This window comes from Hypomesus transpacificus, chromosome 24, assembly GCF_021917145.1.
Source record: "Hypomesus transpacificus isolate Combined female chromosome 24, fHypTra1, whole genome shotgun sequence".
Classification (NCBI taxonomy): Eukaryota; Metazoa; Chordata; class Actinopteri; order Osmeriformes; family Osmeridae; genus Hypomesus; species Hypomesus transpacificus.
The window spans coordinates 5,738,420-5,751,540 of record NC_061083.1 but is presented as its reverse complement, the minus strand read 5'-3'; the positions used below and the strand labels follow the sequence as shown (position 1 = coordinate 5,751,540).

At 45.5% G+C, this 13,121-nt stretch overlaps 1 long non-coding RNA gene across 1 annotated transcript; it reads right to left on the bottom strand.

Annotated features, from left to right (window-relative positions):
* Window positions 1–8,995: 8,995 nt before the first annotated feature.
* Window positions 8,996–12,760, bottom strand: LOC124486636. Its single transcript, XR_006958290.1, has 2 exons — window positions 12,522–12,760; window positions 8,996–10,652 (listed from the first exon to the last, which is right to left on the bottom strand). It is a non-coding gene; the product is annotated as an uncharacterized LOC124486636 (long non-coding RNA).
* Window positions 12,761–13,121: the final 361 nt, after the last annotated feature.

Sequence of the window (13,121 nt, the reverse complement as noted above, 5' to 3'; positions counted from 1 at the left end):
ATCTTGTGAATCACTTCTACTTGACTGACTTGTGTTCAGACCTGGGTCCGATACTATCATGGGGCGCGCCTGATTTAATCAGAGAGACAAATTGTACACTCCTGAAAGTGCTGCCCTGGAGTATAAACCCAATACACCCTGGTTCAGTTACCATGTTCGAGTATGTGACCCAGGTCTGTTTGATTTCATGACTGTGACGGCCCTGCGCGGTCTCATTGCCTGTTTGTTTTGTTTTGTAGATAAGTACTCTGTGTTGAGGGCGAGAGAGAACCATACAAAATGCCATTTCCCCATCCTCCCCTCCAGGTACAGCCTGAGTCTTGGGCACGCCCTCCCAGATGATTGATCTGTTCTTCCTTTGCTGATTGTGCTTTCTTTCTCACTCACCCACCCCACCCTCGCCTCTCTCCTCCCTCCCATTGGCCCCCCCCGCCCCGCCCCGCCCTCCTCCCATCTGTCTCTCGTTCTGTCTGTCTGTCGTGTCTGTCTCTCTGTGTGTGTGTCTCTCTGTGTGTCCTGCTTTCTGGTTTTGTTCTGGCACACATCGAACGGCACACGATCACCCTCACACACACCACACACACACACACACCACACACACACACCTCTCTGTCCCTCCCTTCTTCACTCTTTTCTCACACACTTACACACTTGTATCCCCCCCCCCCACCAGACCCAGGCTGAGGGGTCCCCTTCCCCCGCATCGTGCCCCCATACGATGGGGGAGACCCCCCTGACCCTGGGCTCCCCCCCCACCCTCTACCAGGCCCCCACCTGCTGCGACCTCCCCTGCGGCCTCATCCTCCAGCACCCCTACCAGCCCAGCCACCACCGCCAGCTCACTCCCAAACTGAGGATGACCACCTTCGCTGCCTCCTCCCCCCCCCCCAGGTCACACCTCCTGAACCGCTGACCCAGTTGATCCCTGCTGATCTGTTGTCGAGACATGCAGAGATTTATTAGTTATATTGATCGATGGAGTCATGTTTAACCAGGCAGATTCGGTGTGGAGATATCTGATTAATCTGAAAAGTGCTTTGTGGCTGAAAACATATCAAGCGTTATTTTTGTCCTGCTGCAATTGCCTTTTTTGGCCGCCAGAGGGCATCTATAGCATAATTCTCAGAGGCACCGGAAGTAATCTGTCAATCATTACAACAACCCAATTCTTTTTTTTATGTATGTCTTTTTATATGTTTATATTTACTCAACAAAGTCTATCCACACTGATACACATTCCTTCTGTTGAAGGTTAGGCCTTTGTTAAATCATCTGTAATGGTGCTTGACTAGGGACGTTCGACTTGGTTCATTTAACAGACAGAAGTGACCAACAAAGCAACGATTTGCTTCTCAGCAAACGTCCAAATTCCACAGAGCCTCACCTTCTGATCTCACTAATGGCCGCCCGCAACCCTTTTCCCCCTAGATTCCCATAATACACCTCTTTCGCCAGTCAACAGAATGACCTGCTGTTGCTCCCTCTTCTCTCTTGCCTTCCTCGTTTCTCCACCTTTAACTCCACCCTCCTCTTCTCTTCCTCCTCCACCCTCCTCCTCTTCTCTTCCTCCTCTCTCCCTGTGTCACAACAGCTCACCACAAACCACCTCGCCCCCCCTTGCCGTCGGTGACACTGAGGGCATCCCCTTACCCCATCCCTCCCTCCCACCCCAAATGGGGCCAGCCCCGCCCTCCCCCCTCCTCCACCCAGCCAACAGCTCCCTCCTCCCCCCCACCAGGGAGACCTCACCCCCTTCTCCAACTGGGGAGATCCTCCACCACCACCCCCACCTCCAGAACCCTGTCCCTGACTCCCGACTCCCCCCCAACGGGCACAGCCACCATGCCTACTGGGGCTCCACCTCTACCCACACTGGGCCCCAGCCCCAGCCCCAGCCTCAGCCCTAGCCTCCAATGCAAGCATGAGACACCCATGTCTGAGTGTTGCCTTCCCAAAGATGACAATGAGGAGAAATGATTCCTGAATGTAGGCTTGTTCCTGGAATGTTTACAAGTTGTGGTTTAGATATTTCAGTATTTGTAGAGGATGGTTTTACACCTCCTTTCAGTAAAACTTAAGGAAAAGTGCTCAGACATAAGCAGTGGTCAGTGTGTGAGAAGTAATCATCCACACACACACAATCACAGCCAAAACATAGATTAGATCATGTCTACCAATCTCCATAGTTCATCAAATAAAACACAAAGATACTGAATAATTGTCAGTGACAAATGAGCAAATCTGATCAGTAATTGATTTTAATCCATAGATCTACTAGTAACTTCAGACATTGGTAATGCTTGCCTGTGTGTATCTCAGGCACACTGGAATCCAAAAGCACTATGCGAGGGGACACTGTGTGTGTGTGTGTGTGTGTGTGTGTGTGTGTGTGTGTGTGTGTGTGTGTGTGCGTGTGCGTGTGTGTGTGTTTGGATTCCAGAGAAGCTGTAGACTCCCAATAAACCCTGTAGAGACGGTGTGGGTGTGTGAAACTGTGTGTGTGTGAGCGCGCATGTGTGTTCTCTACATGCTGGACTGCAGCTCAGATTGTGCTTCTTTGCCTTCCTCCCCTCTCCTCACCCGTCCTCTCCTCCACCCCCTCATCATTCCATCCAATGCTAATGACTTCCACTCTTTCTCACTCTCACGCCATCTCCGTTTCACTTCCATCGCTGTCATCGCCTTGTCGTCTTCATTCCCTTCATCCTGATTGGTTGAACCCGTTGGCCCTCGCTCCGCTCCTCAACAACCCTCCTCTCTCTCTTTCTCTCCCTCTCCTTTCCCCCTCTATCTTTCACACTCCCTATCTCTCTCTCCCTTTCTCTCCCTCCCCTTTCCCCGTCTATCTTTCACACTCCCTATCTCTCTCTCCACCTTGTTCCCCCTCATCCCTTTATCCTTCACTCCTTTAACCTTAACTCTTCCTCCTTTCTTCCGACTTGAAAATCCTCACTCTACCCTGACCCTGTGCTGCTCTACCTCTTTACCTCCTCCTCCCTCCCTACCCTCCCTCCCTTCCCCCTCCCCTTCCCTCCCTCCTACACCACTTTCCCCTCCTTCCCCACTCCTCCTCCGACTGCTCCCTCCCTCCTCCCTTCTACACCACCCTTCCCCGTCCCCCTCCTTACCTCCTCCCTTCTACACCACCCTTCCCCCTCCCCCCTCCTTACCTCCTCCCTTCTACACCACCCTTCCCCCTCCCCGTCCTTACCTCCTCCCTTCTACACCACCCTTCCCCCTCCTTACCTCCTCCCTTCTACACCCCCCCTCCCCCTCCTTACCTCCTCCCTTCTACACCACCCTTCCCCGTCCCCCTCCTTACCTCCTCCCTTCTACACCACCCTTCCCCCTCCCCCTCCTTACCTCCTCCCTTCTACACCACCCTTCCCCGTCCCCCTCCTTACCTCCTCCCTTCTACACCACCCTCCCTTCCCTCCCTCCCCCCTTCCCTCCCCCCTTGCAGGACGATAAGGAGATCGACCTGGAACACCTCCACCGCCGTGTCAACAGCTTGTGCACGGAGGATGACAGCCCTCACAAGCAGTTCTCCACCTCCTCCATCGACCTGACCCCCCTGGATATGGACTCCCTCCCTGCAGCGCGCCAGGCCCTGGAACAGATCAGCGACTTCCGCAACACGCACATCACCACCACCACCTTCATCCCGGAGCAGATCCAGACCCTCAGCCGCTCCATCTCCGCCAAGGCCGCCCAGGGATTCGCCTTCGGGGGCATGCCCGACCACCGGACTGGGGGTGGGCCCTTCCGGCAGAGAGCCCCCAATGGAGGATTTTTCCGGAGCCCCATCAAGACTATGTCCACCATCCCCTACCAGCCCACCCCCGCGCCCAACTTTGGCTACGGAAACGACCCGGACAGAGGCACGTCCATATAGGGAGAAGGCGGAGAGCCGGAGAGAGGAGAGGGATGTGAAAACAAACGCACTACTACTTCTACTACTACTGTGGGAGGGGGGGGGGGGGGGGGGGGGGGGGGGGGGAGAAGAAGAGATCTGTGTACATAGGAATCTTTCTTTTGTTATTTTATGGGGGGTGGGGGGCTGTAGGGAGGGGTGGGTTTGTTTTGGACAGTGGAAGGGCGGAGAGGCAGATAGGTGGAGGGAGAGAGGGGGGGTGTCGGGGTTCAACTGGGAGATGGAGGGAGGGGGGAGGGGGGAGGATGGGGAAACCTTGCTTTCTTGTTGTCGTTTTTGTGGTCGTTTGGGAGATTCTTTTCTCCGTCGAGAGGGTGATTTGTTTTACCTGTTCTGTTCCATGGCATCTTTTCAAATATTTTTGGGGGTTGTTTTTTTCCAGGAAGGAGCTGTCTCCTTTAAAGACAAGACTAGGAGGAAACAGTTTTTACTGCTACTGAGAACTCAACTCAGTTCTCCACTGATGTCCACCAGTCAGACTGGTACTGTTTCTGCCTTTCACCGTACTGCGGGATCTCCATCCCCACAAGCGTCTCTGGTGTTGCTCATAAATGCCTGTCCTAATGTGAAACTGGCTCCAAGATGGCCGCCACAGGACTGGCCTCCCCTGCAGAGAAAAGGCTCGCCATGCTCCGCCATTTTGAATACACTCTGCCATTTTGGGGCACATAAAACAATGGATTTCACTGCACTGTACCAGTGCCCACAGACCTGTAACTGATTGTACGTAGTTCAGATTTCTTTTTTCTCACCTATTGCTGTGCTGTCTTCTTCAAGGGGAAAGACTGGAGACAAATGTGTGAGATAGTGCCAAGGGAGACTTGAAAAAAAAAAAAAAAATTGAGATTAAAGACAAGATTGAGGACTTAAAAAAACAGCTGAGAAATATATGTCTTTTATTGACTTTTGTTTTGAAAAATAGATTTTAAATGCGTGGAATGTGTTTGGTCAGAAAGTGAAAAAAAAATTGAAAAAAAAGAATAACAACTTTGTTCTAAGCTGTCTAATCGTTATTTTTTCCCGCCAATTTTGAAAACTGCTTAAATGAGTGCTAAAGTCTATTTCTTCGTCATAACTCATTAAGATTTAATTTTGTTTAATCCACCCAATTTTCTAGTGCAGTTCAAAACTCAGTGGAGGAAAGCATCTGGTTTTTGCAGAGTCATTCTCCTACCCAAGCTAACGGGTGGAAGGAGTCGGGTTCAGGTGAATGAGAAGCTCTTCAGATAACATCGTATAGCACGGCCTTAACTACCAGCCTGACCTGCCCCCTCCTCCTCCTCTAATCCTCCCCTCCTCCTCCTCCTCCTCCTCCCCTCCCCCCTTCTTCTCCCCCTCCTCCCCTCCCTTTCTGACAGGAAGTATTCTACCCCTGGATAGACCCACTGAGAGACAGTAGCTGATAGATATATTTACGTTTCCTTTATAACACGTTAAGGGTACTGTTTATCTTACTTGTTTTTTAAAGTGCCAATATGTTTAAACCAGACCATTAAGGTGCATTCTGTGTGAAAGCTGTGGGGAGGGGGGATAGATATTTTGTCATGGTGGGAGGGTTGGAGGGTGGAGAAAGAGGAACCAAATGTTTCACTAACACTGTATTAATATTTGATAAATAATGTTAGTTGTTTAGAATGAGCTTTCTATTCGTTATCTTAAGACTTAAAACTGCAAATGTTGTGAGTAGAGAAACAGGCTGCAGTGTTTGGAGCAAGAATTCTAGTTGTTTCTTTACAAGTTACAGTACGGCTATAAAATTATAAATAGGTCACAGAAGACATTTTTAAAAGGTTTATTTAGTATAAATGACAGAGACATTATAAAATATGTATATTTTACATGTTGACGCTATTTTGTTTAAAGAGAAAAGAGTATATCATAATAGTTTTGAGTTTAGCGATCACCCCTAGCTAATACATGCAGAATGATCTCTACCCAGACCATCCAAACCCACACAAGGTTTTTTCATGTCGTCATCCTAAGTTCATTTTGATTTTGCTGGCTAAATAACAAATGTGGCAAGTTCTTGAAAAGAAAGCATGCAAAACTTGCAATGCCCGTCGCCATTTTTGATTTCATACATAGAACGTACAGGATAACTTGATGATTTTCAAACTGACTATTATGTACAGTATTTAATATAGGCCTATTTTGTTGTATGTGTTGCATATTATTCAAAAGGGAACAAATTGGGGCCTCTTACAAGTGGCAAAGCTTTCTGTGTATAATTTGTCTAATAAACAGGTTTTCTACAGTGGTGTTGTTTTAGTAGTTTTTTGGTGGTGCACGTTGGTTCTCAGTACGGGCACGTGCACGTGCACGCTGCTCTGTGTGAGTGACACATCAGGTCCTTCCCAGCCAGCTCCTATCAGGACGCTGCCTCACAAACAAGAGGTCGAAGGTTTGATTCCAGGCTACCGTCAGTTTTAAAAATCTTGAAACAGATTCGCAGAGGCAGTTACCCAAGAACGGTGGGGATACCCTACCAGTCCCAATGGCTTATAGATGAGGCACACGGATACTTCCGACTTTATATAAATAAACATTTAATAAACTTGACTGAACGTAATATTTATGAAACTATTTGAAAATCACTGAAAGCTAAACTATCACCTTTAAGTACATTTACATTTAGTTCTCACAATTCAAAACATAATCATTTTTAATGCAATAACTCAAGTTCAGCAATTCAAATATACATTTATTTGTGGCAATAATCAAGAAAAGACCACCCTTTAGGCATTCATTCTGCACTAAACAGCCTACCCATCATATTCACAAAAGTAGTCCAGGTGTTCAATTAAAATGGACCAAACCATCTGCAGGGGTGCTCCACATCACACGTCCCAACCTTGTTAACTTGGTTGGTTTGAACAAAACATAGATTATACAAAAGACATACATATTTACAATAACATAATATTTTTAGCAGTGATTGACTAATTCATACTTTGATTAATTGCAGATAAATGTTACTAATTAAGCCAATAAATTACAGCGCTATGTATGGAAGCAGTTTTTAACGGGGTACTATTAAAATGGCACTGTCAGGCCAAATAGTGTCCTAGGGCCAAATAGTGTCCTACCTGACGTCACAACGCCGTTCCGAAGCAAGGACGCGTCCGTCGCTATGCCGACCTTAAATTCCTGAGATATTTTTTTGTGTGCTAGCAGGAAACTGTCATGGTTACTATACTGGTTACTAAGTAGGAAGTTTTGTATTTAGGCTTATATAAACCAGTTTATTCTACTCTACTATTTAAAGTTTTCACTCGTTCGACATTCCTGAGACAGCAACGCGCGCAGGTAGAATACTATACGTGTTGCCTTCCCGGTCTGTTAAAATTGATGCTAAATAAGTGAATTATTTTGACGAAAACAATTAGCCAGCTAGCACTAGCTATCAAACGAGTGAAAACTTTAAATAGTAGAGTAGAATAAACTGGTTTACATAAGCCTAAATACAAAACTTCCTACCTAGTAACCAGTATAGCAACCATGACAGTTTCCTGCTAGCACACGTAAATATCTCAGGAATTTAAGGTCGGCATAGCAACGGACGCGTCCTTGCTTCGGAACGGCATTGTGACATCAGGTAGGACACTATTTGGCCCTAGGACACTATTTGGCCTGACAGCACCATTGGGTTGCGCTTCAATATCGCCCTCTAATGGTTTAATGTGAGCATTACAAGTGCAGTTCTGATTGTAAACCACCAGATGGCGGTGGTAATGCACACCCCTATGGAACGGATTTTTAAGGGGCACTATTTCGACAGTGCCATTAGGCTGCACTTCAATACCGCCATCTAGTGGTTTAAAGTGTAAATTACAAGTACAGTTCTCACAGTGAAACACTAGATGGCGATGGTGAAGCGCAGCCCTATGGAACGGATTTTTATAGGCCAGTACTGTCATGTGAGCATTACAAGTGCAGTTCTGAAAGTGGTTGGTTTAGATGGGAGTCATTGGAGGGGACATTGGTTTAGCTGAACAGTATTTATCTGCTATTATCACCCATTATCTACTCATACCCAGACTAAAGAATAAATCAATTTTATGATTATAATTAGATATTCATACATACAATTATATGGATTAATATACTTCATAGCAAACATTGTTTGTTCCCCAACAGAAACCACATCTTGGAGGAACAAGATCATAGGGCATAGGACAAGAGCATAGGGCTGCGCTTCACCATCGCCATCTAGTGTTTCACTGTGAGAACTGCACTTGTAATTATTACACCTTGATTTGTTATGTCCTATTTTGATGCCAATATTGAAATTCTCTATGGGTCTTTATTTGTTATATTTTCTATACTCAGTGCTGTCCAGGCGTAGCTTCATGATTTTAGGCTTGTAGAGCCGGTGTAGATTACGGACATATGTTGTTAAATGAAATATATTTTTTTATAAGAAGGCTTATCTCACATATGATGAGAATATATTCAAATCAAGTTTATGGCTCAGAGAGGAGAGAGAGGGTGTCTTGTAACCAAGAGGTTGAAGGGTTCCCCATAGACTCAATGTTAGAGCTAGATCTGTTAACTGTTTCTACACTGGGGATTGTTGCATTAGATCTCATTTATCTGGATAGGATAGGATTTATCTGGATGTGATCTTAATGCCAATCAGTGCAAACGGTTGTCAGGTGTGACAAATCACAACTCAGAGTTAGGTTTAGCTCAGTAGCATGCGATGACAGATCAAGATGTCACAGGTTCAAACTGTTTTATTTGGGTTCAAAGCGGCTGGAGAGTCGTCTTAATTTATGTCATATGTATTAATATCCACTCCCAAAATAATCATAATAATAGATTTTGTTTGTAACGCACCTTACCTTTTTCCTTGAAGGTTTAGGTCGGTTGAGGGGCAGTTCTATGGGCGTATGTGAATCCCTCTGTGACATTGCTTGTAAAAAGGGGCTGTACAAATACAATTTGATTTGATCCCCGTCCACTGGGGGACTGTGTGAATAATGAGTATAATAAATATATAGTATATTAAGTATATAATATATAGTATATAAATAATGAGTTGCAACATGGCTGGCTTGATCGTGTGAAAACATGTGAGTTTTAATTGAGCTACTCAATGTGCAAGGCTTCCAGTGAAGTGCCCAAGTGGAGTGACAATAACTTAGCAGTCCCAATGGCTCAGTGAGGAGTGAAGCTGCCTTGAAACCCAAAGGTTTGAGATTTGATTCAACTTTTAATCTAGCTACTCAATGTGCATGTCTTCATTCCAGTTAAGTAAGTGGGAGTCAGATGGCTGAGCGGTGAGGGATTTGGGCTACTAATCCAAAGGTTGCCGGAATGATTCCCCGACGTGCCAAATTACATTGTGTCCTTGGGCAAGGCACTTCACCCTACTTGCCTCGGGGGGAATGTCCCTGTATTTACTGTAAGTCGCTCTGGATAAGAGTGTCTGCTAAATGACTAAATTTAAATGTAAGTACCCAAGAGCAGTGATCATATCTCAACAGGGCCAATGCCTCAGTGAGGAGAGCAGCTACCTTGAAACCAAAAGGTTTAAGGTTTCCTGGTTGGTAGGCTCTCCTGCCAATGTAAATTCCTTGTCTGTGCCAACTTTCATGGCGAATAAACACCCATTCTGATTCTGATTGTGATAAACGCCCGGAGAAAAGATTTGTTACAGCCCAGATGGCTCAGTGAGGAGGGCGGCTGCCTCGAAACCGAAAGGTTGAAGGTTTGATTCCCGGTGTTGAGTTTTAAAAAAACAGATTTGAAGACGCACTTGAAAAACGCCCAGAGAAAAAGTCTCTTATAGCCCGGATGGCTCGGTGAGGAGAGCGGCTGTCTCGAAACCGAAAGGTTGAAGGTTTGATTCCCGGTGTTGAGTTTTAAAAAAACAGATTTGAAGACGCACTTGAAAAACGCCCGGAGAAAAAGTCTCTTATAGCCCGGATGGCTCGGTGAGGAAAGTGGCTGTCTTGAAACCGAAAGGTTGAAGGTTTGATTCCCAGTGTTGAGTTTTAAAGCACGCATTGGAGGAAGCACTTGAAAAACGCCCGGAGAAGAGGTCTGTTGTAGCCCAGATGGCTCAGTGAGGAGAGCGGCTGCCTTGAAACCGAAAGGTTGAAGGTTTGATTCCCGGTGCTAAGTTTTAAAGCACGCATTGGAGGAAGCACTTGAAAAACGCCCGGAGAAGAAGTCTGTTGTAGCCCGGATGGCTCAGTGAGGAGAGCGGCTGCCTTGAAACCGAAAGGTTCAAGGTTTGATTCTCGGTGCCAAATTTTAAAGCGCAGGTTGGAAGAGGCACTTGAAAAACGCCCGGAGAAAAGGTCTGTTATCGCCGGGATTCTGTGGCATCATGGGTTAGGTGCTCGCCAACGATGAAGAGTCAGGTGAGCGTAAAGCCACTGGCGGGCTCGGAGTGCCATGTGAGTGGTACGATACCCGCTGCAGTTGACTGGAATCCCTGGAGAACCAGGGCAGGGGGGGCCGTGTCCCCCCTGGATGATTTGCAACAGTGACACCTGGGTGTTATGTGGCCCAGGTAAAAGAGCAAGTATAATTTTATTTGGAAACAAGACAGTTGGAAGGAAACAAAACAAGACAGTTGGAAGGAAACAAGACAGTTGGAAGGAAAGGCTTTGCGTGTTTGTAAATTATGAAGATCTGAGGTTGAAAGTCTTTTTTCTACACCATCTGGAAGGGGTGCCTTTTCCAGCAGTCATGTAGATGATCAATTCTGTCGGAGAAGAAAACAACTTTGTCACTGAAAATATTGAAAAATAATACATGTTTACTTTTTTATTTACTTTGTGTATCTTGTAAACTCAAATGCATTTGACATTGTTGAAATTGCTAAGACTTTCGGCAAATCTGTTTTTTTTTTCTTTTCCCCCCCCCTCCCCTTTCTGTAGTCTTTCCGTTAGTGAAGAGGCGGAATAAAACCCTTTCTTATAAAAATGTTTAATTCAACTGTTTGGTCCGGATTTGAACCGTCAATTATCTGAGTGAGTCTGGCCAATCATGAAATAGCTGTGTCGTCACTTGAGAAAATACGCTTTTCTCGAATCGGTACTTTGATGGCTACGTCACAGTGACGTGGTCTCAAGTCGGACAAAAAGTCTAACCCCAGAGGTCGAGAACCTGCGGCTCTTTAGCGCTGCCTAGTGGCTCCCCGGAGCTTAAAAAATGGGAAAATTGAAAAAGGTGTTAACATATGAGTAGCGTCACAAATGTGGTCGTTCGAAAGCTATTGTTGTGATTATGTGATATTGTTGTGTTGTTATTTTAAGGCGTATTGAACGTGGCGTCATTGATTGCTCAGCATGACTATCATTATTATATCATGATTCTTTTTCATTTTTATATATATATATTATGTTTTTTTAAGAATGACAATTAAATCTATTTAGATAAACTATGCTGGGAACGGATACACCATAATTGATTGTAACTTGTCTTGAGACTGCTTAGTTTCTAAGGCCTTATTTTATGTCAATTAACCAATGGCTTTTGAAAACAGATAAAGTGACATTATTTCTTAACTTGTTCATTTAATTAATACATCTTTTATGGAGATGAAGAATGAATCATTCATTTACGTTTCCAAACACAGACTAAAGTGCTTTGCGCGCAGGAACGGACTAAAGTGCTTTGCGCGCAGGAATTTACTCGACGGACCTGTATTTTGAGATTCTGTTTCCGCCTGTTTGAAATTATTTGCAATACATTTTAGTTTAGCTTGACTTAATAATTGATTATAGAGCTGATTGTCAATAAGATCACATGACCAATACTACCTAATACTGATAGATACGTTTGTATTGTCACATTGAATACACGTGTATTTTGAACAAGACATCAGTAGTTAACCTGTTTTTAAAAGAGGCCTCAAAGAACACACACGTCTCTTTGGCCCTGGAGAAACAACATGAGATTTGGTTACGCTAACAAACTGTTTATCTTGTTATTTTAATTTGTATTGATACATCAGTTCTCCCCATATTATCCCCAGTTCTACCACAGTTGGAAGATTAATTGATAAAAACGGTTGAATGAGAATTCCGAGCACAACGTTGATCTCTGGTGCGTGTCCACTACTACTCTACAGCGACGCGACGCAAATCGCTTGCCTTCCCACACTGCACCACGCTCAGGGGCGTGTCTGATGACAGATTCATGCAGAGTTGTAGTTCTCTTAAGTTACAATTGTAGTTCGTATAACGTCATGGCAAAGACAGATTTGGGTACTCGCAATATCGATCAAAATACAACTTTTAAGCAAAATTCCAATACGCTGGCTAGCATGATGCTCTTTTCTTTGCTGTATTTTAATCAAGGTGAAAGATTACATTTTACAGTACGAGTACTCCGAGTAGAGCTAGCTAATGCAGGTAGCATAATACCCCGGCAGCTAGCTCATAAAACAAACAGGGAAACATCGCGTTATATAGTCAGCTATATTTCTCTCTTGCTTTCTGTCTTATTTTTTTTTAAATGATATATCTATTTCTCTTCTGAACAGAGTAATCAATTCACAGTAAATGCTTCTCCTTTTGGTCACATAATGAAGGGTGTGTATGTGTCTGGGAGGCGTGTCCCGGCTCACCTGCTGCACGTGGGCCATGTGTGTCTGGTTGTACCCGTGCTGCGCCGTGGACAAGTTGGCCTGCGGGAGTTGGGCCCCGGGGTCATGGAGGAGGTGGGGGCCAGGCGTAGAATATCTGCTGCTGGGGGGCAGCGTGGCTGCTCGCGTGCTGGCCTCCCTGCTTGCTCGGGTGGGTGAAAGAGGCAGCGCGTTTGTGTACCTGGGACTGGTAGTGCCGGGTGCATCATGGTGGGCATGCCCTGGGGGAGGTGCTGGTCTGAACTTTGCTGAGGCATGTTGGGTACTGTAGTTCACATTGGAACTTCACAGTTCACTTCTGAACTGGTTGCAGTTCCACGTTAGTTCCATATGAGGGCGCTCACAGACGAGTGCAGAATGAATGGAGGTCTGTGGAGCTATACCCCTAAAAATCCACTTTTCTAAGGATATAAGTTTTTGTCTAGTAATTTGAATATTGCATTCGAAAGGGGAGGCAATGAAAATACACACTGCAACCAAATTCGGCCCAATAGGGCTTAATAGGGAGTTGGGCTCTGGAGACACTGAGTCTAAGGAGAATCGCATGCTGAAAGCTGACTGCTTGTTTTAGGTGTATGAGTG